Raw genomic sequence first — 22696 nt, forward strand, 5'->3', positions numbered from 1 at the left:
TGCTTGGAAGTCAGTTCTGCTTATACTGCCAGTTATTTGACAATAATTACGTATGAGTATGTCCCATTGAAAACAATGGCATAGGAACAGTCGCAACTCTCTTAAATCCCATGGATTTCCCTTGATTGGATTGTTTCAAACATGTTTAGGAGAGTGCTATTAGTTTTACAATCTTATTAAAATGGGTCTTTAAGCAACTAATTCAAAATATAATTATATTGTATGGTCCTTTTAAAATTATGCTTATTAACTTTTAAGTTACAGCAAAAGAAATCCTATATATTTTATCTCACTAACAATTTTTTGAAGAACATTACCGTATCAGTGGGATGTCAGACTTGGTATATCTAAGGTAACATAGAAAGTTTTAACTTTCTATTAATTTAATTTTATAAAACTTTTTAATTTACAGGCACCTGGAGGGTGGGTTTTCTATGGGAGCCTATGAATACAAATGTACATAAAGTACAATAAAACTTTTTTTAAAAGCTAGGTATTGTAATAGTATTAAGAAAAATCAAAACATGCGTGGATAAAGTAGAATTTGTCATGCATCTAAGTAAGTGTGTAGTAATTCTTTTGGATGAGAGACTACGCCACGTTAGCTGTGCCTAAGATGCTGTTGTGATTGATGTGCCTCTTCTTTGGTACATTAGCAAAGAACGTTGTATTTGTCGAGATGTCGCTCATGTCCCCACCCTGTGCTCTGATTTATGCCACTCTCCTAAATATGTTTACCCAGTAGTAAGCCCCGTTAAATCCCGTCACATCTGCTTACAAGTAGGTGAGTGTAGCACTGAAACCTTGCTGTGCAAAGGGAGCTCTTTCCATTGTTAGGATGTTGCATGTATAGTTATTTTTGTGGCGTCCCGTTCTGCTGACCCCACTCCCGGAGCCCTTGCTGCCCTGTTGCATCAACTTCCTGTGCAAAGCTCCTCGCTTTGGGATGGTGATGCTTCTTGTTCCCTCTCACACCCCTTTCCCTCCTCCGGTATGTCAGCTTCCTGTGCAGAATCCCCGACGTTAGGGCTAAGGATGCTTGTGCAGTCGCTGCTTTGGTGCATCAACTTCCTGTGCAAAGCCCCTTTGCAATCGGGGCGATTATTCATGTTTTCACTCCTGCCCTTGGCGCATCAACTTCCTGTGCAGAATTTTTTTTTTTTTTTTTTTTTTGCAAATGGGGGAAAGAGAATGTTTGTGAAAGAACACTGCGTGCTCCTTTTGTTGTTGGCGTGGTGTTTTCTCTCTCGCTTTTGCCCTGGTGCATTCGCTTCCTGTGCAGAATCCTTTGCAGTGGGGCGGGGTGGGGGGGGGTGGGAGGAGGAGTGCAGTGAGCAAGCGAGGATGCTTGGCCGTGTTTCTCCCTCATTCCTCGGTGTATCCGCTTCCTGCGCAGAGCCACTTGCATTAGGGGAGGGAAAAAAGAAGATGCTGGCGCTTCTGGTTGTTTCTTCTCGCCGCCGCCGCCTCCCCCAGTGTACGATCCCTCCCTCCCTCCCTGGCTCCGGTGCACGATCCTTCCCTGCCGCCGCTGCTCTACTAGAGTTTGCTGCCCTACTTCACTCTACTTTAGTTTCACTCACTTTACATCCGGGTTTTTTCCCTAGGCAATGGGTGCCGCAGCACAGCCCGTTCCTTAGGCAAAGGGAAATAAATTCGCTGCACCGACACGTCAAGTAGTCCCTCAGGAGGAGCCTTGAGGCGCCCCCTCCTCCTCCCGAGGAGGCCGGCCGCCCCTCCTCCCTCACTCATAGGGGGAGAGGGGTGGGGGGAGAGGGAAGGGGGAGCCCGCCGCCCCCTCCGCTTTTGTCCCCTCCCTCGTCTCCTCCTCCCCCCCCCCACTCCACCCGCTCGTTCCGGAGAGCGGCCGGAGTAGCTGTATGTGTGTGTGAGGGAGGGAGATAGCGAGAGAGAGAGAGGGGAGTTGTGTCGGGGGCGCGCGCGAGCCTCGAGTCGGGAGCGCGCGCCTCCGGCAGGCCAGGCGAAAGCAAAGGAAAGGAAAGCGAAGGGAGGCCGGTGGCGGAGTGATCCAGGCGTGCGGGTGCTGCGGCCGGGCCGGGTGAATGGGATTGAAGAAGAGTTCAGCTTCTCGGCTTGTTTTTGTGTCACAGTTTCTCTTCTCCTGCGCCTCTTCTGCCTCGTTCCTTTCTTCCTGCCCGCCCCCTCCTCCCTGCTGCAGGAGGAGCCCCCCGGGGAGAGGGGAAGGAACAGGACCCCTCAGAGGAGAGGGAGAAGAGGAAAAGCAGGAGCAGGAGGAGGAGGAGGAGGAGGTGGAGGAAAAGGGAGCAACCAGCCAACCAACCATCTTCCACTCCCAGCTTAGATTAAAGAAAGTGAGAGGAGGAGGAGGAGGAGGAGGAGAGGAGAGGAGCCGAGAAGAGGGGGACAGGGAGGCCCGGAGGAGCAGCTGCACCACCTTCTTCTCCCTATGAAGAGGAGTCTCCCCCCCTCCAAGAGAGGTCCTGCCAGGGGGGGCCCGGCCAGACAGCGGCGGCAGCGGCAGCAGCAACATCACCACCACCAGCAGGGTGTAGTATCCCACCTTTTGGATTCTCTCCTCCACCTCCCTGTTTTCTCCGCTCTGTTCTTTCTTTCTCTTCTGCTTCTCTCTCTCTCCCCCCCCCAAACCAAGTAGTGCTGGTCTCCCCCCTCCCCCCTCCCCGTCTTGTGCCTTGTTGTCTTTCTCAGGGAGTTTGGCGGGTAGGGGTGGGGGGATAGGAAAGGGTAGGTTTGGAGGGCGACGACGACGACGACGACGGGGTGTAAAGTCCACCATCAGACTCCCGAGCCAACTTGGAGATAAGGAGCAACAACTTCAGTTTAATTCGGCCCCCCCCCACGCACCAACAGATATATAGATGTAGATCTGTATAGATCTATAGGCGCGAGATGCGGGAAGGGGGCATGTCCTTTCTCTGTCACCTGTAAGGATTGAAGTAAGTTTCTGAGCGAGGAGGGGGTGGAGGAGCGGGAGGGAGTAGGTGACACATTGGAGTAGGGAGGGAGGGGGGAGAAGGAGATGACACATTGGCGGGGAGGGGTGATTTCTCCCATCCCTTCTGGTTTTCCTCGGGATGATTATTTCCAGGCCCTTTTGTGTGTGTTGGGCTGATTTTCCTCTGTGATGCTGCTGGGGGAAGTTTTATTATCTTGGAAATGATGCTGCTTTGATGATTGAGGATTCGTAGTAAAGCTGCTGCTGCGGCGGCGGCGGTTTTTTCCGCCTCCCTTCTTCTTCGTCTTCTTCTTCTTCGCCTTTAATTTGTCTTGGTGGCCCGAGTAGTGCTGGGAAAATTCCGTTTCTTCAGCAACTTGTTATTCTGAAGTCTCTCTTGCCCCCCTCACCCTGGGGCAGCCCTTGCTGCACGGATACAAACCTCGGTGCAAGGACACCTTTGGGATTTCACACTCCTACTCTGGCACATGTTTGCAGTGACTGGAGATGTGTACCTTCTTTTCCCCCCTCCTCTTTCATTTCTGCGTGTGTTACGTAGGAGGAGTGAGGTTGTATGTGGGACTGCCATTTGGTCTAGTCCCCTTGTGATTGTGGATCTCCTTACTTTTCTGTTTGCTTCTTTGTTATTCTGATGGGATCCCCACCCCCCAAAAAATATTTGCAGTGTTAGATTGCATTGTTAGACTTTTTTGTTGTGTGGGGGGGATTAGATCAACCCCACTCACTCAGGGCTTTGCACTGTTTGAGATACAGTATAAGTATGTATTGGCCACTTTTTGGTTATTTGGTTGGGGATGCTTGCAGGTGGCAAGGAGGTTGTTTTGATAGGTAGGAGGATGCTACTGTATTTAAATTACATTCTGTATTTTTAAAATGTCAAATCAGACTATGCACACACACTTACAGATAAGCGCCAGTAAAATCAGTGGGTTATACTCCAAAGTAAATGCCGTTTGGACCAAGGTGCTTAATTTCTTTGTATTGTTTATTGTATGTGATTAAACTTCGGTGGGCCATTTGTAAAGTTGTAGTGAATTGATACTTGTTCAGGCCTGTGTACTTGAACATGGATTTTGCTTCCGTGACCAGACTTTTCAGCTCCATTTCCAACAGGAATGTGACTTTTTAAAATGAAAGTTGTAATATAAAATATCTGCATATAGAAAATAGTCTGATGTAGGTTACTTATAGCATAGTAATGATAGTGAGCACTATATTTCTCCATTGATTAATACTGGGCTTGAAATTAGCACACTTGATCATGTTAATCACAGCAAGACACTTATTATTACAATACTTGGGGAGAAGCTGCTGCTCATGTCTGCTGAAATAACTCCATAGGAAAATTCCTTTTAAAGGAATAAAGGAAAGGAACTACAGAAAGGCATTCTCAACAAACAACTTTCAAAATCCTTCACTGTGATACTAGCAGAATATCATGGTCCAAGATTTTATCACTTCCTCAGTCCTAAACCTGTTTTGCTTAGAAGTTCTTAGGATAGCATTATTTGGGAGTAAGTTGCTTTTCAGTTGGAAGAGTTTAGGGATGTAATCATTTTAGGGACCAACTTTCATATCCTTGTTTATATTTAATTTATAATTTCCCTTGACACTTCAATGTTAAGTTTTACTTTGTGACAACTTCCTTTACATGTAGCAAGCACTAAAACTGGATGCTATTTTTAAATTTTCTCTACAACGGGTAAATGCTGCAGTAATAATCTCCCCCCCAATGAAAAATAAGGTTAAATAGGGTTGAAAATGTTTTTTTGATATTATGCTGTTTAGCTAAATAATAATAATCACTGAAGGTCAACATTAGTAGGTACTTTTGTGATATAGCTGAAAATGTGGGGTTAATGTGGGTGTAACCTTGCAGATCCTTAACCTTGACAGTAGTACACTCCATTGAATATACTTTAAATTTTTAACGTAGAGACTTGTTTAAATAGCTTTTCAAGAAATGACTTTCTTCCCTATAATCCTCTTATTTAAATATACTGATATTTAATAATAATTCTGAGCAAGAGACAGCCCTATTAGTTTTCATATATTCTATGAACTTGTGTATCCACACTGGAGTTTCTTGCTATTGGTTTACATAGTACTTAGTAAGCACTATTCCATGGCTGGGGTTCTCGGGGCAGCATCATTTGACACTACAGTGCACATAAACTTGGAATTAGATTTTACTATCTTTTATTCAGTTTTTCCTGTGATGAAAACTCTTTACCTTCTCAATTCCCTTCAACAACAGTAGCTATATTATTAACCAGTAGAAGTGAAAATAGGACCATGTAAAAAATACTTTAAGAAACTGGTTGTTGTCATCTTTTTTCCTCAGGAGCTTCCAGTTTTGTTTTGTTTTTGTGGTTCATACAGTAACTTCTGTGAAACCAAGTCGTTGCCTGCTGGAGTATTTATGGCAGGGGTGGCTAACCTGGGGCCCTCTAGCTGTTGTTGGGGTCTCCAACTCCCATCAGCCCCAGCCAGCATGGCCAATGATCAGGACCGATGGGAGTTGTAATACAACAATATCTAGAAGTTTGCTGATTAGCCACTTCTGGCTTTTGAGGGAAAAGGTAAAATAGCATCTTCCTCTGGAATCCATTCTGCTTACCACTTTTGTATGCCTTTGAAGTTGGGCATCAGGAAATAGGAACTTAGTTGAACCCAAAAGGTCTTACCCCTGAGTAAACATGCGTAGGATTGTGCTGTAAAACAGGGATGATCTCCCCTCCTTTATTTAAAGTATTTTCAGGTTACATGTTGTTAATAGAAAGGCCTGTATTCATGCATCATTGTACATACAGGAGTGCTTCTGCATCGTAAGCACAAATGTGGTATTTGTAATAAGTGTTGGGACATTCCCCCCCCCCATTGTATTGGAAAGAGAATGATCAGATGAGATGGCTAGGATTTACTTGTTTTCTTTTTCAAGTGTATCACCTTCCTCCTTTATAAGCAATTATAAGTACCGTAATATATTTAGTGTTTCAAGCTTGATATTGAAATGCTGTTTAAGATTTTTAGTGATATTTTAGAGCTAAACAAGTGTTCACTGTTAGATTTTAGTACTTATTTCCTGTAGTTCTCAAAGTTCTGAAGTTGTAGCAAACTATTTGGGCCAATCTAGCCAAAGCTAATTGCTTTTAAATCTCATTGATTTTTAGTGGGAGTGATTTGAGCACATGCTTAACTCTCTCATTGAAATCAATGCAACTTGAAAGTGATCAGCTTAGTCTGGCTCGGCCTCTGTGTATATTGAAGTTATTGGTGATAATGGAACAATTTCTCATCCTGTTGTTTGGGACATGCTTGCCTTTTACAAATATTATCAGTTAGCTACAAACTTAAACTTCAAGCCTAACCAAGTCTACTCAGAAGTAAGTTTTAATTGAATTTGCTGGGCCTTACTTCCAGGAAAGTGAGACTAGGATTGCAACATTAGTCATGCTTGGAGTATAAGTTGGGCCCACTGATTTCAGTAGGTTTAGTCTACTAAGTATGACTTAGGTCTAGATTAAACTCTATAGTACTTTCTTCATGTATAATTCTTTGTTTCACACCAGAACTATATTGTATTGTTTCAGTTTAATTTATGGGGGAAATAGTTCTAACAGTTACTAAGAGTTGTGTTTTGCACTATGCAGGGAATAGAAACTGGAATGAGTTGCTTCAGTATCACAGGGATAACTTTACCATTGGAATGAATTTATGAATTGCAGTATGTGGAGATGTTTCATGGTAATAATTTAATTCTACCCCATTTTGTATAATATTGTTAACAGTTAATATGACTATTAAAAGAAATGTTCCACTTACTGTAGTTTGAAGTAAATAGTGTGGCAAGTGAGAATTGTTTGGTGCTGTGATTTTAACTTCTGGAGTTAGATATTGCTGATGTGTTTGTGTAGTGTGAGAACCTGCTTAAAATCTTACCTTATTTCACTGTTAAAGAATAGTAAAAGAAGTTGAACTGCAAAAATATAGACATTTTTGCATATAGTCAATCTCCATGGCATGGAATATCCCTGGACACTGAGAAACATTAAAATGCACAGTGCTACTATGAAAATGCAACAGCTGATTTACACATCTCCTTGGAAATCTTAGAGACAAATCTGGCTCCCCCCTCCCAGCATGTAAACTGTGTGATGCAGAAGAATACTGCATGAAAAGTTACTGGAGTTGTACTTTTTTACTATGAGTTATTTATTTACAGTGTGAGGGGAAAAACCCCTCAGAATTGTTATGCAAATTCTATTCTGCTGTTGTTGTGTTTATGCAAGAGGCTGAAAATAAGCTTTGAGGCAAGTGTTGTAGTAATCGTGTATTAAGTCATAATTGTAGTTCAGAATTTGATTCAACAATTTTTAGAATTAAGATACATATTGGGAAAAGGCTGTGCATCCCAGTGTAAAAAGGGATGTTTACATCTAATTCCTCTGAGTTCAGCTTTTTTGAGGATAGCATATTCTTGGAGCTACTATAGAGGCAGGTTGTATGCTGGTTCCTGGATAGGTAGCTTATTGACACTGAAGATCATAATGTTCCATATTAGAAGCGTAACTTGTTAGGGAAACAGATGCAGGGAAGCCAGCAAACTGCAAGCTATTTCTTCAAATATTTTCTATGCGAGTTTTGGTGTTAGACTAGACAAAGGTTTTTTTTATATATATAGTGTGTGATTCTTTGGTGAAGAGGGCCTGGTTCTTGGATGAAGAGATGACCAATCACCTATACCTAAAAACTTCATTGCTAATGTGTGCTTACAAATGTTATCTCACACAATACAGAAAGGATAGTTCAAGCGCACATGGCACTTAATTTTAATCTGCTCAATGACCCATGAACATTCAATAGAAGGACACTAGGCTTTTCCAGTGTTAGTTTCTGTGTTCTTGTACCTTTTAATTTTTAACTTGGGACATTGGTGTGCAAATCTTCTCAATTGTGATTAAATTATTTATTAAATAAATGATTACCATTATTTATTAAAATTTGCTATCCATGTTCAAATTCTTAAGTCATGCAAGCAGACTTCCCCTTCTTCCCACACTCCCTAAATCTTCACTGGAGGGTTTCTCAGTCCTCTTAAGCAGATATGGGGGGCATGTGAGGGGGAGAGGAAATCTGTTCTGCCAAGAATGCCCATTCTGCTGTCAGATGGTTACTATTGGATTCCACTGTAAATCTTGGAAATACTCCTTCATTAGCTTTGAATTTGTGAGATCTAGGATCCAGTTAAATGCATACTGAGGTTTTCAGACTTGTAATACAGCTTGAAGCCTGTACAGAACTGTGTTCTGTTTTGTCAGCTCATGTGACTGTGTGCATAAAGCACTCCTGACAATTGAAAGTTAAGCTCTGAATTACTGATCAACTTTCCAAACATAATGCTTTCTTTAAAGAAATACAAGCACATTATGTGGTATGTCAGCAGTGTGATTCTGCATAAGTTTGTCAAAATTTATGGGTAATTCAGCTTTGCAAATAGAATGATGAGTGCCCTTTAATACACTATTAACACTATCTATCTCATGGACACCAGCATCCTTGGCTGCTGCTTTATGCAAACCGAGACTCACTCATGTTGTAAATGAAATATGAAAGTTTTTAGATTATAAGACATAGTATAACTAAATTGTCCAGAGTGGCCAGTAGCAGGGTGTTTCCATATAGGAGAGGAGCCTGATCTGCTGGACAAAATTATCGAAAAATATATATTCTCAGCTTTCACTTGCTGAAGACAAAGTTTTCAACAGTATATCAAATGTAGCTTTTCAGTTCAGGATTCCCCCTTCCCTTGCTTTTCAGCAATGTACTGAAATAGTGCAACTTCTACATTTTCATCTTATTAAACCCAGTCTTATACCCTGTTTGCTGGTGCATTTTGGCAACTGCCGACTTCCCCTCCCATCTCCAAATTTTATGCTTCCTCACTATGATCCTTCAGTGATTAAAAAGAGTTATATTATGTTAACCATGAGAAGTTTAATCTGTACCTTTTTAGAAAAAGAAAATGGCTGTCTTCTCCATTAAATTAAGAGTGGGGTTTTAAAACCTATGTGCTGTATTTAATAGGAAAGCAAAGAGCAAATTTTAATTGATTAAGTGTTAAATTTGAAAGTGAAAAAGTTTGGGGCTTTTTATCTTAAAGTCTAATCCTCCGATAACACTTTTTAGATTGTTAGTAGGCCTAAGGGAAAAAATCCTCACATATAAGCCAAAATATGGTGTTTTTCCTGTTTTGTTTTGGCTGCATGCAGAACACAAACTGTCAGTACTTGAAGAGAAGAAGCACTAGGCAGAAAGGCATTGATTTCTTCTTTCCTTTCCCTCTCCTGCTGTGTTTCCAAGTATTGTTAACCATGTGCTACTCTAAGGCAATATACTTGCATGCAAAATAATGGTTGATCTCCTCAGTCAATTAGCAATCGGGGCTTAGCATCTTATAAATCCAAACTTATGAGTAATCACAATATTTTTTTCTGATAAACTGACTTATAGTAGTCATGGCAACAGCTGTCTTGGCTTTTTATGGACGGTACAGTTGCTGCATCTGCAGGCTTCATCAATACTTCGGCTGCCTACAGAGGGAAGTGCAGTAGAATGCCTGTCTGGCGGTTTCAGCAGCACTGAATATTGCACTGTTGCAGTACTGTGTTCTTTTCATGTTCCAAAACTTTATGGAGCGCTTTTCTTTTTCTGCCTATTAGTTGTATAAATGCTAAAATTGGCACCTCCAGTGAAATGCTGTGACAACAGTGTCATTTTTTTGAATATAGATTGTTTCTAGAGTCTTCACTAGACATAAGGCGGTTACTTTAAAGAAACAGTTGCGAGAATAGAACCAACACCACATGTTGCCTTCTGGTGGAAACTTTCTTAAAATTGTTTTATTCTTTCTTTCTACTGAACTGATATATAGTGAACACTGCAAAGAGGCTTCATCTGGATTTTTTTTAACTTTTAGTTTGTTCCTTTCTTGTTTCATGAAAGATAGATTCCACTTTAATCCATGGCAGAGAAAGAGGGATCCTGTTTTTAGTAAAATCATTATTGAGCCAGTGGTAGCACTCAACTTTCAAAATGCAGCCTTAAAATTTGGAAAGAAATTATGCTTTGAGTTAATGAAGATCTGATTTAGCATATTTATTTGATTTACATTTGGGGGCGGACCTAAAACAAATATCAAACTGAAAAGGTATGTACTGTTAATTTTAAGCTCTTTATAAATATCTGAAAAAGTTCCGCAACTACTAAAAGTAGTTGAAATAAAATTTGATTCGGGGGGGAAAGTCAATAAACTGCACTTAGTGTGATCTAAATGTTATATTCAAACATATTCAAAGCTTCACTTGAAAATTATTTTTACTGAAGTGCTTGTCAATATTTTAAGACATGACATCTCAAAAGCACACACTTCCCTTACATTATTTAGATTTTAAGGCAGGCAAAGCAAATGTATTTAAAACCATTAACACACTAATCTAGCATGTGTGAAAGAACTATGAGCATAAATATATGCTGTTCCTTGGAATAGCCACACAGGAAAAAAATAGTTACAACATTACTTAGATCCAGAAATTGGCAAGTAGAATGCTATATTTACAGTTGGGCTTTCCTTTCTCCTGTGTCCCTGAAAAGCCACTCATGAGAGTTAAGGGGTCCTTTGGAACATGTTGTGTGCCATGAGTGGGGTGGGCCACAGCAGCACAGGGATGCTGAGAGAATTCAGTGGGGGCCCCCTTGTGCAGGCAGAATGCCTTTACACTCACAAAGACACTTCCAGATCCAAATCATTAATTTTTAGATTTTTGACTAGTAATATGTCCTTTCCAGTTGCCCACTTCAGATGGTATTGTGTCAGCTCATTATGAGACTAATTCATTTTATGAACGATGCAAATTTAAAAAGGCAAAATATTCTGCAGAAAAATAGAGTTGAAAATGTTCCCCATATCCTTTGTTATTCTAGATGAGAGTTTAAAAATTATTTAAGACATTCTGGACAATTTATTTATACTGTTGGGGGAGATGTCTTGCTTTGCATTCAGAGCCGTATTAAATCTGTTCTTGAACTTTGGGGTTTTAGTTGTTCATATTTTGATACAAATGGTTGAGACAACTTGTATATAACTTCTTCAATATGATTAATGGCAAGTCCTAGCCTCTGTATTTGTAATAATTATTGTGTAATAACTAGAGGCACAGATGAAATCCTCAAAAATAGGTTTTGGGACTTTTATTAACTATCTCTTTGTTTATTTGTTTTGCTCGTTTATCTCAGAGGGATATAAAGTTTAACTTTAAAACGTGATTTAAAGCAATTAGCAAATTTAAAAATGAAATCCAGATCACCACCTGTGGAAGGAGATCTGGCAAGTCCTGTGGCCTAGGGACCACATTCTAAAGCTGTAGAATGCTGTGGGATAAAGCTGTACTTGGGAACTCACATGTTAATACTATCTGAAGAAGTGTGCATGCACACGAAAGCTCATACCAAGAACTGACTTAGTTGGTCTTTAAGGTGCTACTGGAAGGAATTTTTTTATGTTTTATTAGTTAGAGTTTGTAGATGTTCATAGTCCCATTTAATGTACTCGGGGCATTATGCCGATCAAATCTCATGTTACCATGAATTTTGAAACAAATACATGCTAATGTAGCATTTGATGAACTTTCTTAATGAGAAAAACCAGGGTTGGAAAAAAGATAGGTGTTTGATTGTCTAGGCCAGGGGTAGTCAACCTTTTTATACCTACCGGCCACTAATGCATCTTTCTTGATGGTAAAATTTCCTTACCGTCCACCAGTGCTTCAGTAACATGTGCCCTAGAACCCCCTACTGACCACCTGGAATCCTGAAATGCCCATTAGTGGGTGGTAGGGATCAGGCTGACTACCCCCTGGTCTAGGCTTATGGGAATTTGAAGTATTTTCACCTTTAATTTTACAGTTCTGTGGTTCTGTGTCATGGATGTTTTAGTTGAGATTCTTGTATTGCAGGGGGTTGAACTAGATGACCCTCAGGGGCCCTTCCAAATCTACAGTTATATGATTCCCAGCCCTAGTGGGATTCTTGTTTTGCTGCTTGTATTATCTTGGTGAGGAGGAAAGTTGATAATTTGATTGGACATTGGTACAAGTATGGATGGACTTTTGGTTTTGAAAGCGTGGGACACTGGAGTCCTTAGGTCATGCTCTACACATAATCTAAACAACCTTCTTGGAAAAACGTTGACTACTGCTTTTGAAATGTGCAATTTTATGGACTAAGACTTGCAGCAGTTTAAGGATAATCTTTTAAAAATAGTACATGTGATATTTTGAGAGATCTGCTTTATGTGGCTATTGATTGGACAGTTTGGGATTTGGTGCTGTTCATGATACATGGTGGAAGGTTTATTTCAGGGTACTGCAATCAATTACTTGCCCCCTCTATATCACTTTTTTATAATTAATTGCACTAATCTCTTCTTTTCATAGGACACTCTAATTGATATTCATGAATATTTTTATGTTTCAAGCTAATCTGTATTATGGATGAGTAGCAAGTAGTACACATCTTCTGCCTCTAGTATTGCTATACGTTTAAGCTAAAAAATACATTTTTGTAGTTTATACTGTTGTAGTTAAAGGTAAATCAAAAGTTCTCTTACCTGCCTAACTCTGTCTTCATAATTATGTGTGTGTTTTCATGGGACAAGTATATTACATAAAAAAGCCAATTTTTTTGTTTCCTGTTACATATGGTGACCTCACTATCCTCTAATAACTGCACAAAATCCTCTGGAATTTTTTAAATAAGAAATATAGGTTATTGCTTTGATTCTCCATCCCCTTCATGTCCTGAGTAGAGTTCCTACATAGATTTCAATCCTGTACACCCTGCTGAAATTATTGGGACTTACTTATTAGTAGATACATATAGAGTTTTACAGCACCATGCTATAGGTGTAACGTGCATGGCTCTTGAGAATACTTAAAATGCTCATCAAAAAAGATTTGGGGTTGATACCCTGAACTTAATAACTGTTAATGGGATATTATTCATTGTATTTGATGTGTGTGTAAACTTCAGTGATTGTTTCAAGAGCAGGTTGCTAAGACTTGAAACATAAAAATCTAAATAGGATTCCGCTGGGTTGTATAACTTTTAAAGAACACAAATTTAAAGGTCACTTTTCTGATCTTTGCACAAATTCAGTTTTTTTTATAAAAAAACCAACCCTTCAATTTATTGAAGATGTGCTTTTATTTCTGGGGCAAGTTTCTTCAAATATATTCGATATCTGGTTCCTGCAATTCTTACAAAATATTATTATTTTAGTAAAGCAACATATGTACTCTGAATGGGGGGGAGCACTGTTCTCCAGTAGTTTGGGGACTGGAAGTGTTCTTTGCTTTACAAACTGAGAGTCTCACAACTGATGAGGCTTGTCAATAAAGATGGTACCATCTAGCAGAAGAGCCTAGAATAGTGTTAGCTTTTTTTTGCTGCTTATAGTCTATTAAAACCCCTACATCCTTTTCACATGTACTACTGGCAATCCAGGTGTCCCCCTTTTTATATTTGTGCAGCTTGCTCATCTGAGATGAGATGAGATGTGATGTGATATATAACCTGGCCACTGTTATGCATGCCTTGGTGAACCTCAGGCTAGACAACTGTTGTTCTAGTGGGACTGCCTTTTGCTAGGAAATTTCAGTGGGTTAAGAATGAAGCCTCCCATTTATTAGTGGATATAAGCTGATGGGAACATCTTTTGGAACAAGTGTAAGAAGGATACTGAGTGTAATTAAAAGTGCCACGGCTAATCTTCTATAGCCCTAAAAGGGAACTTGATTCAGGATACCTTCAGAAACTCCTTCTCCAATATTGTATGCTGAGATCAGCATGTGGGGACTTGCTGTTAATCTGAATAGACTGCTTAGAAAAAGAGGCAAGGTTGGACCTTCTCAGTGCTTGGGTGCCTGCAGAGCAGTTTTGACAAGACAGTTCTATTTCCTCTCTTAAGAGAACATTAAAAGCACTTATTTTTGCAGATAGTTGAGAGCATTGCTGAATATTTATTGTATTGAAAATTGTAACCCAGGTGCTCTTCTTTTTTTAAGGCTGCTTCTATATTTTGTTTTTGATAGTTTTGACAGTTTTAGGTGTTTTGTATGGTGATGAATTGAATTTCTTATTTGATAAATTGTTAGCTGTTTTGAAGAGTTCTGTAGAACCATATGACATGATAAAAATAACTTGAAAGTTTGGGTGGTAGATAGCTCAGTCAACAGAGCATGAGGCTTTTAATTCAGAGTTGTTTCTTGTGTAGAACCCCACACAAGACAAAAGATTTCTGCATTGCAGGGAGTTGGACTAGATCACCCTTGTGATCCCTTCCAACATTTACGATTCTATGATTCTGTCTTTTCATGGGAAGAGCTGCCTGGGGTCAGAAAAAATGACCTTAGAGCTGGTCTGTGGATACCCTTGTTCTAGTAAATGGGGGGGGGGGATGAAAATAAATGAAAGGTCTTGTAACATTTAAATCTTTGTGTGAGGGAGAGAAAAGTTGGAATGGATCATGAAAAGTCTTTTTTAGTGATGTCTGTTTTTAACATGCTTATTTTTCAGTTTTTTTTATTGTGCAAATTAACATTTTTTGCCTATGTTGCGTAATGCAACTACTATGAGGTAGGAGAAAGGCAAGATCTGCAAAGTTTTTGTAGTGCCTCCCCCATCATTCTTGAAAGTTAGGCTCTTCCGCTCAACTTTTGGGCCTTGGCCACATGGTTTCCTCTGCATATACATCCACATAGCCTAGTGACTTTGTTTTAAAAGAGAGAGAAAGCAAAGCAAGTTTCATAGGGTGCTGATTTCCACACATAGTACCAAACGCCGCATTTTCATGGCCTTTCATGCAACCATAGTAAAATTATTTGGTTTCTTGTTATTTTTGGTACGTAATATTTTGTCTTGCCTTTCATTCCAAAAACCCTCAAGGCTGCTCATATCAGAAGCTAAAATGATCTAAAGATGGTATGATTTCAGTCTAAAATGAAACCTAACAAAATAGAGCAGAGACATGAAAACAGGGTGGAGTTAGGGAGGGAAAGAATGATTGAAGATGTCATGGAACAGAGAGGTTGTGCTAAACTATGTAAATGTCAATATGGAGGGAACCAATTGAGCCTGGAGGAGGAACTTCAATAATCTGGGAGGCACTGCAGAGAATGCTTTGGCTTGCAGACATTCATACCTCTGATGGCATTGAGATTTAGAACAAAGCCTCTGATAATGAACCTGGGGGCTGGGGGTTAGTTTGTGCAGGAGAATGTAATCATTCAAGTATCTTGGCCCCAGCTATTTAGGGCTTTATATGGAACAATCAGTAGCACTTTAAATTGTGCCCAGAAATGTGCTGACTGACAATGCAGGTGAAGCAAAGCCTGATGTTTTGTTTCATAATATAAGCCCAAGGTAACATTTTAGGGGCCATATTTTGCACCAGTTGAAACTTCTAGACAGACTCTTAAGGGTAGCGCCATGTTGAACATGTTGCTCTGACCATGTCATGTGTGATGTATCTGCTTTCTTCAGGAAAGGGCAAAGCTGGTGCACCAGCTGAACTGAAGCTGGGCAAAGGTTCTCCTAGTCATGACCACAGTCTGATTTACCTCTAGGAGCAAAGCTGGATCCAGGAGAGCCTTCAGACTGCAAACCTACCCCATCTAGCTCTGCTTTTTTCTTGATCCTGTGGGATTATCCTTTGAGCAATCCAGTGGTTAATGCACTTCTACAATTGCCAACTTGGGTCAAATGCCTATACGGGCTGGCCTTTTCTGACTTAGTAGGCTATAATAAGATGGTTATACCTTGTGCTCAGCACATCAGTTGGTATCAAAGCTCACATTTTGTTGCAAGATCTACTACTTGTGCCTCTCCATATTCTCAAAGGATACACTGATTAAGAGAGGCACAGCTGCCTAGTTTTTACTTAGAATATTTATTAAGGAATGTATGAAGCAGAATGTATCTGCAGAATATATACTACAGTGACCTAATCCCAAAAGTAATTTATGGTGTAAGTAAAACTAGAAGATGAGGTTCTAGCTTGGTTTTGTTCTATTTTGGGGAAGTGTAATCGTTTTCCACTTTGTTTATAACTTAAAAGCTAATGGACAAAAAAAGTAGACTACAAATGGGTGTATGTAGCGGGGGACCAGTGGAAAGGGCCTTGTGATCTTTCCCAAGAGTATCTGGCTGTTTATGGAGTCTAGGTCGCAACTGGAAAGAGAGCCTTGTCTTTAGTCTCCTCCTTTCAATGGATAGATGTTACATATATATGTGTGGGTTAGGGCAATGTTTTAAACAAGTGTGTTCAGATTCTACCTAAACTCTGGAGCAGAATTTGTGGCCCTGTAGATCTTGGTTTCCAACTTCCATCATTTCTAGCTACTCCACATCATCCAGTCAGGGATGATGGGAGTTGTAGTTCAATAACATCTGAAGAGCAACAGGTTCCCCTGTCTCTTTCTAGAGCAGAGTTTGAAGTGTGGTTGGGAAGTTCCACTGACCTGCCTGGCCTAATTGCCACCTGTACCCTTGGCCCTGAACCTCTTGGACTCCACCTGCAGCTCTGCAATAGAGGATGGGAGAATGAAGCCCCTTCCACTGACAAACCTGTATTTTATATTCCTTTTGTTGTGTTCCTGGAGGGTTTTCCATTGTAAAAGAAGGGCAAGATAAAAATAAACTTGAAAGATTCAAGAGCTGTAACTCAGATTCTTACTTGCTTGGTTCCTTTATTTTCAAGTTGTTTTGTGAGGTAGTGGTTTGTGAATTTACTTAATCTGTAGACGTGCTGGGTGTATTGAAAATTAATATATTACTACTCACCTGCATCTATAGATTACATTGTTAAGAGACTATGTTAAAATTGTTAATCTTTTTTTGCTTGCTTATAACTTTTTTGCCTAGGAGCAACATACTCCTGAGTTGGCAACATTTTGTGTGAACAAAATTATGCCATAGTAACAATATTTGTAATATCTTTCCATTCTTTTCACGATAAAATTATAATCCTTCTAGATACAAAGTTAACTGAAGCCCATGGTCTGAATTTTGCTATAACTACAATAAACTGTTGTATGCACCTGGTTAAAGGAGAAGTGAATATTTATTGGTGCATTTCTGTGCTGCTTTTTGGCCAAGAGGCCCCCAAAATAGTTCACAAATATTAAAAACAAAGCACAATTAAATGCTGAACAACACCAAGCAAATAACAGCAACCAGTAAAATGTTGATGTATAGTTGACTATAATGGAGTCAGCCTTAATAAGACACTACAAAATAAAAACCAATTGCTATAAAAAGCCCATTGATTTGTGAAACAATATAGCGTTTATGAGACTTCACAGAAGGAGGAAAAGGGGCCAAACATGTCTCATGAGGGTGGGCATTCTAGACCCTAGGTACCACCACTGAGAAGGTCCTGACCCATATACTCACCACTGTGATCTTGGTTGGCGGTGTGATACTTAGCAGAATCTCCTAAAATCTTGGCAAGCTGGCAGACTCACATAGACCCAAACCATTTAGGGTTTCAAAGGTCAAGACTAGCTCTTTGTTTTTTATTCAGTTCAAATGAGCCAGGGGAGTGTTGGAGGAATGTGCCCTGATTACAATTGGGTTAGAATGTAATCTCTGAAAACTCTTCAAAGACAGCCCCATTTAGAGTCTCTTGCAGCAGTCTAGGCTGGATATGCTGTTTGATTCTTAAACCTACTGAAGTGCTAAAAGAAAGAGAGATGGTTTCAGTACGGGCTTATTTACAACTCCTCTGCTTTTAACAGTAACATATTTAATCAAGGACATTTACAGAAGTACTCTTATGAAGACATTTAATGTATTCAATCTTGAGTCTAAGGGAATGTGCAACCAGCATTAACCTTTTACATATGGTTGAAGTAGTGCTGTCCCAACAAATGCTATCTTTTGCAAGGCATTTAGTTTCCTGGAATTCAGAACATTCACACACACACACACACACACACACACACACACACACCCCTTGGTAGGAGATTGAGCTCTGCTGTTCTGTTTTAACAGGCTTGCTTACTTATGTATTGTCAACAATAATTCCCAACAAGATTGCACCAAATGCAATGAGCCCTGGCACTAGGCAGTTTTTCAGTGAAAAGGAAAAAGTAATAGATCTGGAAGAAAGATCTGCTTGCTGCTGCAAGGCCCATTTTCACCTGGCCCAGGGGGCGGGTCCCACACTCACCCTGAACAGCTAAAAGAGGCTCCTGGGAGGCCACTGGGAAATTGCTGGAACAACTCTTGGGTTGGGGCAACTGGGTAAAATGTTTTAAAATGTTTTAAGCGGTTTTAATTTTGGTTGCTCTGTTTCATTTTTGTCGGGTTGGTGTTGGTTAAATGTTTAGTTGAGGTTGGCAGTTACTTTAATTTAATTTGGTTATAATTGTAAATTGTTATTATTGTATCATAATTCTCATTGGTTTTATCAATTTACTGGTTTGTTTGTTGCTTGTATAGGATATCTTCTCGGTAGTGGTGCCCACTCTGTGGAACGCCCTCCCATCGGACGTCAAAGAAATAAATAACTATCTGACTTTTAGAAGACATCTGAAGGCAGCCCTGTTTAGGGAAGTTTTTAATATTTGATGAATTGTTGCATTTTAATCTTTTGTTGGAAGCCGCCCAGATTGGCTGGGGACAGTGGCGAAGCTGCATGCTCTGGCACTGGGGGCAGAGAGCAGGCGGGGGCATGGCTGGTGTGCCCCCTGGGGGTGTGGCACCTGGTGCGGTGGGGGTGTGTGGCACATGTCTGGGGGGCAGCCATGATGGTACCCCCCTCCCCAGTGGTGCCACTGGCGTTGCTCACCCCCTGCTTCCCGTTCCTCCGCCAATGGCTGGGGAAACCCAGCCAGATGGGCGGGGTGGGTATGTATGTATGTATGTATAAATAAATAATATCTTGTTTTTAAATGTTTGATGTTTTGTTGTGTTTTATATGTCGTAAGCTGCCCAGAGTGGCACTTCCCCTGCAAGTGTATCTAGGAGCATAGGATATTATTGTCTTATACTAGGTCAGGCTGCTCCTTTGCCTGGTTTTGTCTGTACTAGGGGTGGGTGAACCTGTGGCCTTCAAGATGTTTTTTGGGCTCTGAGCCTCATCAGCCCTAACCAGCATGACCAATAATGTGGGATGATAGGAGCTATAGATAGGAGCTGAGCAATATTTGGAGGGCCACAGATTCCTCATCCCTGGTCTACACTAACTGGCATTGACTCACCAGGGTATGACAGAAGTCTTTTCCAGCTGCACTTGAAGATGGCAGGGATTGAACTCATCTACAGGCAAAACATGTGTTCTACCAACAAGCTTCTGCACCCCCCCCCCCAGCTTTTACATGGACATGAGATATATAGCCACACAAGTTGGATCAGGGTTGGGCAACCATATCAAAGAATCATAGAACTGTAGAGTTGGAAGGGACCACAAGGATCATCTAATCCAACCCTCTGCAATGCCCTGTAGCCTGGGATCTGAGTATGTAATGGGCTACTAATGTTAGTTTTTGTGAGTCTTGTTGGCCAACAAGTGGCTCTCCCCTTTTGGAGTAAAGGATGGTGTGATTTTGGTTACTCTACCATTCTGCTCTTTGCTTTGCCCACAAGTTAGCAGGCAGCAATCTGAATTTCTGCCATGGAATGGTTGACATTGTCCTACATATCAGAACGATTTCCTACTTGTGAAAAGAGACTATCCAAATTTGTGATATAGCTGCTGTGTTCTCCCCACCCCCCTCATAATGAAGGAGTTGGGTACACAGTTACTTTTTCTGGAAAGCCTACCACAGGCATATGGAGAATTACACTTTGCTGTTTGGCATTTTAAATATCTGTGAACAGGATGGGATTGGGGAGAAAGATTTCCTTCTGTCCATTTTTCATCTTTTGGCAATACATTCACACTTTGCAACTAGATTAGCCAGTAGGCCAACTGGGAGCTGAATGCTACAACTACCTTCCAAAGCTTGCCATTGCCTCCCTTTATTGTGAAATCCGCTGAGCCATATACTACTCTGCTTGTAAGAGGCATGCAGGTAAATATTCTCCCCCCTCCACCCACTGCCCCCCTCCACCCACTGAATTGTCAACTCATTTCCCTCCCCTCCCCACCTCTTAAAGACATGGTTTGGGACATTTTCAGATTTATATTTGTGGATCAGGCCCATGCTGCATTGACTTGCATACTTGATTCCAACTTAATCTGTAGTACCACTCACGTAAGCACACACTTGCCTCTTATGGTTTGCCCATTAAATTTTCTTGCATTCCTACTTAGCTTGACTGATGGAAGAGACTAGCACTGTGCAACACTAAAGTGAGCAAATCTTTTTTTCCACCTGAGACTTGGAATGAATTTGTGTGCTCCATAGTACTAGTGAGCGAGCAATGGCTCATGGTCTCCCCCTAGCAGAGAGACAGTGTTCTGCTGTTTGTTTGTAAAAATATGAATGAACCTGTGCTCTTTTTCTCTGCCTGCTTGGGGAGTAATGTGTGTATGTGGACATCTAGTGAAGGGGATATGATGGATTGTCTGGATACAATTCATTGTTACCACAGATTAAAAGTTTTTGACAGCTTTCTTTATTATTAACTGATTTCATATCTTCCATTACTTCCCCTTTAAAAGTAAACTTTTGCTGAATGTAAGATTTAGTATACGTCATATAGGAGTGCATTGTTTCAGTACTGATGGAACTTTTTTTTTTCTTTTAGCTTTTTTTTAATAAGTAAATAAGATTGTTCACAAGTGGAAAAATGGTATGTATTTTCATAATTTGGTCTTAATCTGTACAACATTGAGTTGCTTCACCAAGGAAACCTGTGCTGATATTTGGCATCTTGGCAGAGAATGCTTTTAGTTTTGTCTAGGCATTAAGGTTGGTGTCCTGATATCTTACTAAATAGCTAGAGATAATATTGTATTTCATGAATGGGTTAAGTTTGAGTTGGTTCTGCTATGACCACTACTACTGTCAAAGTTCTACAGGTTAGATTTTCTACTGTAGCAGATTTAAAATAAAACTTTTTTTGTACATGTCAGTGTCATTGAAAACTCTTCACTTTGCTTTGAAGAAAGTGAGGTGTTATGTTCATTCACAGATTTCATATGCTATAGGTAAATGGAGGAACAGGTGTTTTTTTTTAAAGTGGGCAGGGGGATGATATTGTCTTGGCATCTGTATGTTAACTTTATTAAGAGACTATGATAGCAACAGCAAGATTGTTTGCCCTAAAGTTCCCTGGAGTGCGTAGGCTGCTTAGTAACCATCCCCATTCATGTGAAAGGTGGTTCATATCAATTTGTCTATAAAGTGTTCAATGTTAACAAATAAATTACTCAGATAGTGACTCTTTCAGACATCATACCTAACCATGGTTTAGGTTTTACCTGCTTTGATATTTTAATCACTTTAAGGTGTGTGTTTTTTTAAACATCAAGTGAGTGGCATATAAATTTTTATGAAATAAAATAAAATGAATAAGCTTACCTCTGGCTGAGCTTCCAGCATGCAACAAACCATGGTTTGGACATGCTTGTCCACTTTCATTTTCTGTTCTCTTAGTTCTGCAAGTTCATATCTGCATTTGTGGTACAGCAACCTAAAGAGTGATGACTGCATAATTTGTCAGTTTGGATACCATGCCAAACCACATGGTTTCAAAGTCTGGTTTGCCGGATAATTGTAAACTATGCTTTATCAGTCTGGCATCAAACTTGAAAATGTGTGCATGTAACCATCAACAGTAGTTATAGTAAACTAACACTTTTTCTAAAATCAGCATTTTTCATGTAAATTATTTAATAGTTTTATTGCTGGAGCTTTTTAGGGGTGATCGTTTCTGGACAGGTTTCTCTACCTATCCTGTCTGTGATACTGAATAAGGCTGGAAAACACCCCTTGACTTCCGTATGTGTAGCTGAGATCACTTTCTCTGTTCTGCCTAAGACTGGGCCAAGTGGGGCTCCCCAGATTTGTGGATTAATTACCTTGAGCTGGAGAAGCAAACTCTTCTGGTTACTTCCAGGCAGAGCCCAATCTATTGTTCGCTTTCACGTCCCCTTTTTGAGCACGTAGCCTGGACTCAAGTTCAGATATGCAAGGTAGAGAGATCTTTGGGTTATGCAAAATATCCAGTCAAATCCAGGTCCCTAATAAAAATGGCTTATTTAATGTTTATAGTTAGAAGGAGGGGAAATAAGCAGCAGCCTAAAAAGAAACAACACATTTCTAGATTTGGAACCTAGTCAAACGAAAAGAAAATTGACCAATTTGCTTGCAAAGTGCAAGAGTCTGTCCTATATTAGATGCTAGATGACCTTTTGGAGGAAAGCAGCTGAATTTTATCTCCCTAGAGTCAAAGTAGGTGGGTAGGATTGGCAGGTGGAGGGGAATTTGCTATGGGGAGCTCCAGGTAAACAACACATAAGCTGGAAGCCTGTGATTTACACTTGCCAACAGCCCAGTTAGGTGGGATGAGGAAGTGTGAATCAAAAATGTTTCCTTCTGATCCCTGACAGACAAGCTCACTGTGGGGGAAATACTATCCTGGGATGCTTTGTATGTAAGAGAAGAGAATTTCTGAGATGGCAAGGCTATCTTATTGGGGCTAGGTAGAGAGATTCGTACATAGACAGGT

General features: G+C 40.3%; 1 protein-coding gene across 1 annotated transcript in view; it reads left to right on the forward strand.

The window, feature by feature from the left end:
- The first annotated feature begins 1297 nt into the window (after positions 1-1297).
- Positions 1298-22696, forward strand: part of PHF21A (PHD finger protein 21A) — a 130612-nt gene continuing 109213 nt past the window's right edge. The window contains exon 1 of the mRNA XM_083750603.1: positions 1298-2936. The gene's annotated coding sequence lies outside the window, so the exon portion shown is untranslated. The remainder of the gene's footprint in view (positions 2937-22696) is intronic.

Source organism: Podarcis gaigeae, assembly GCF_964106915.1.
Source record: "Podarcis gaigeae genome assembly, chromosome: 1".
Taxonomy (NCBI): domain Eukaryota; kingdom Metazoa; phylum Chordata; class Lepidosauria; order Squamata; family Lacertidae; genus Podarcis; species Podarcis gaigeae.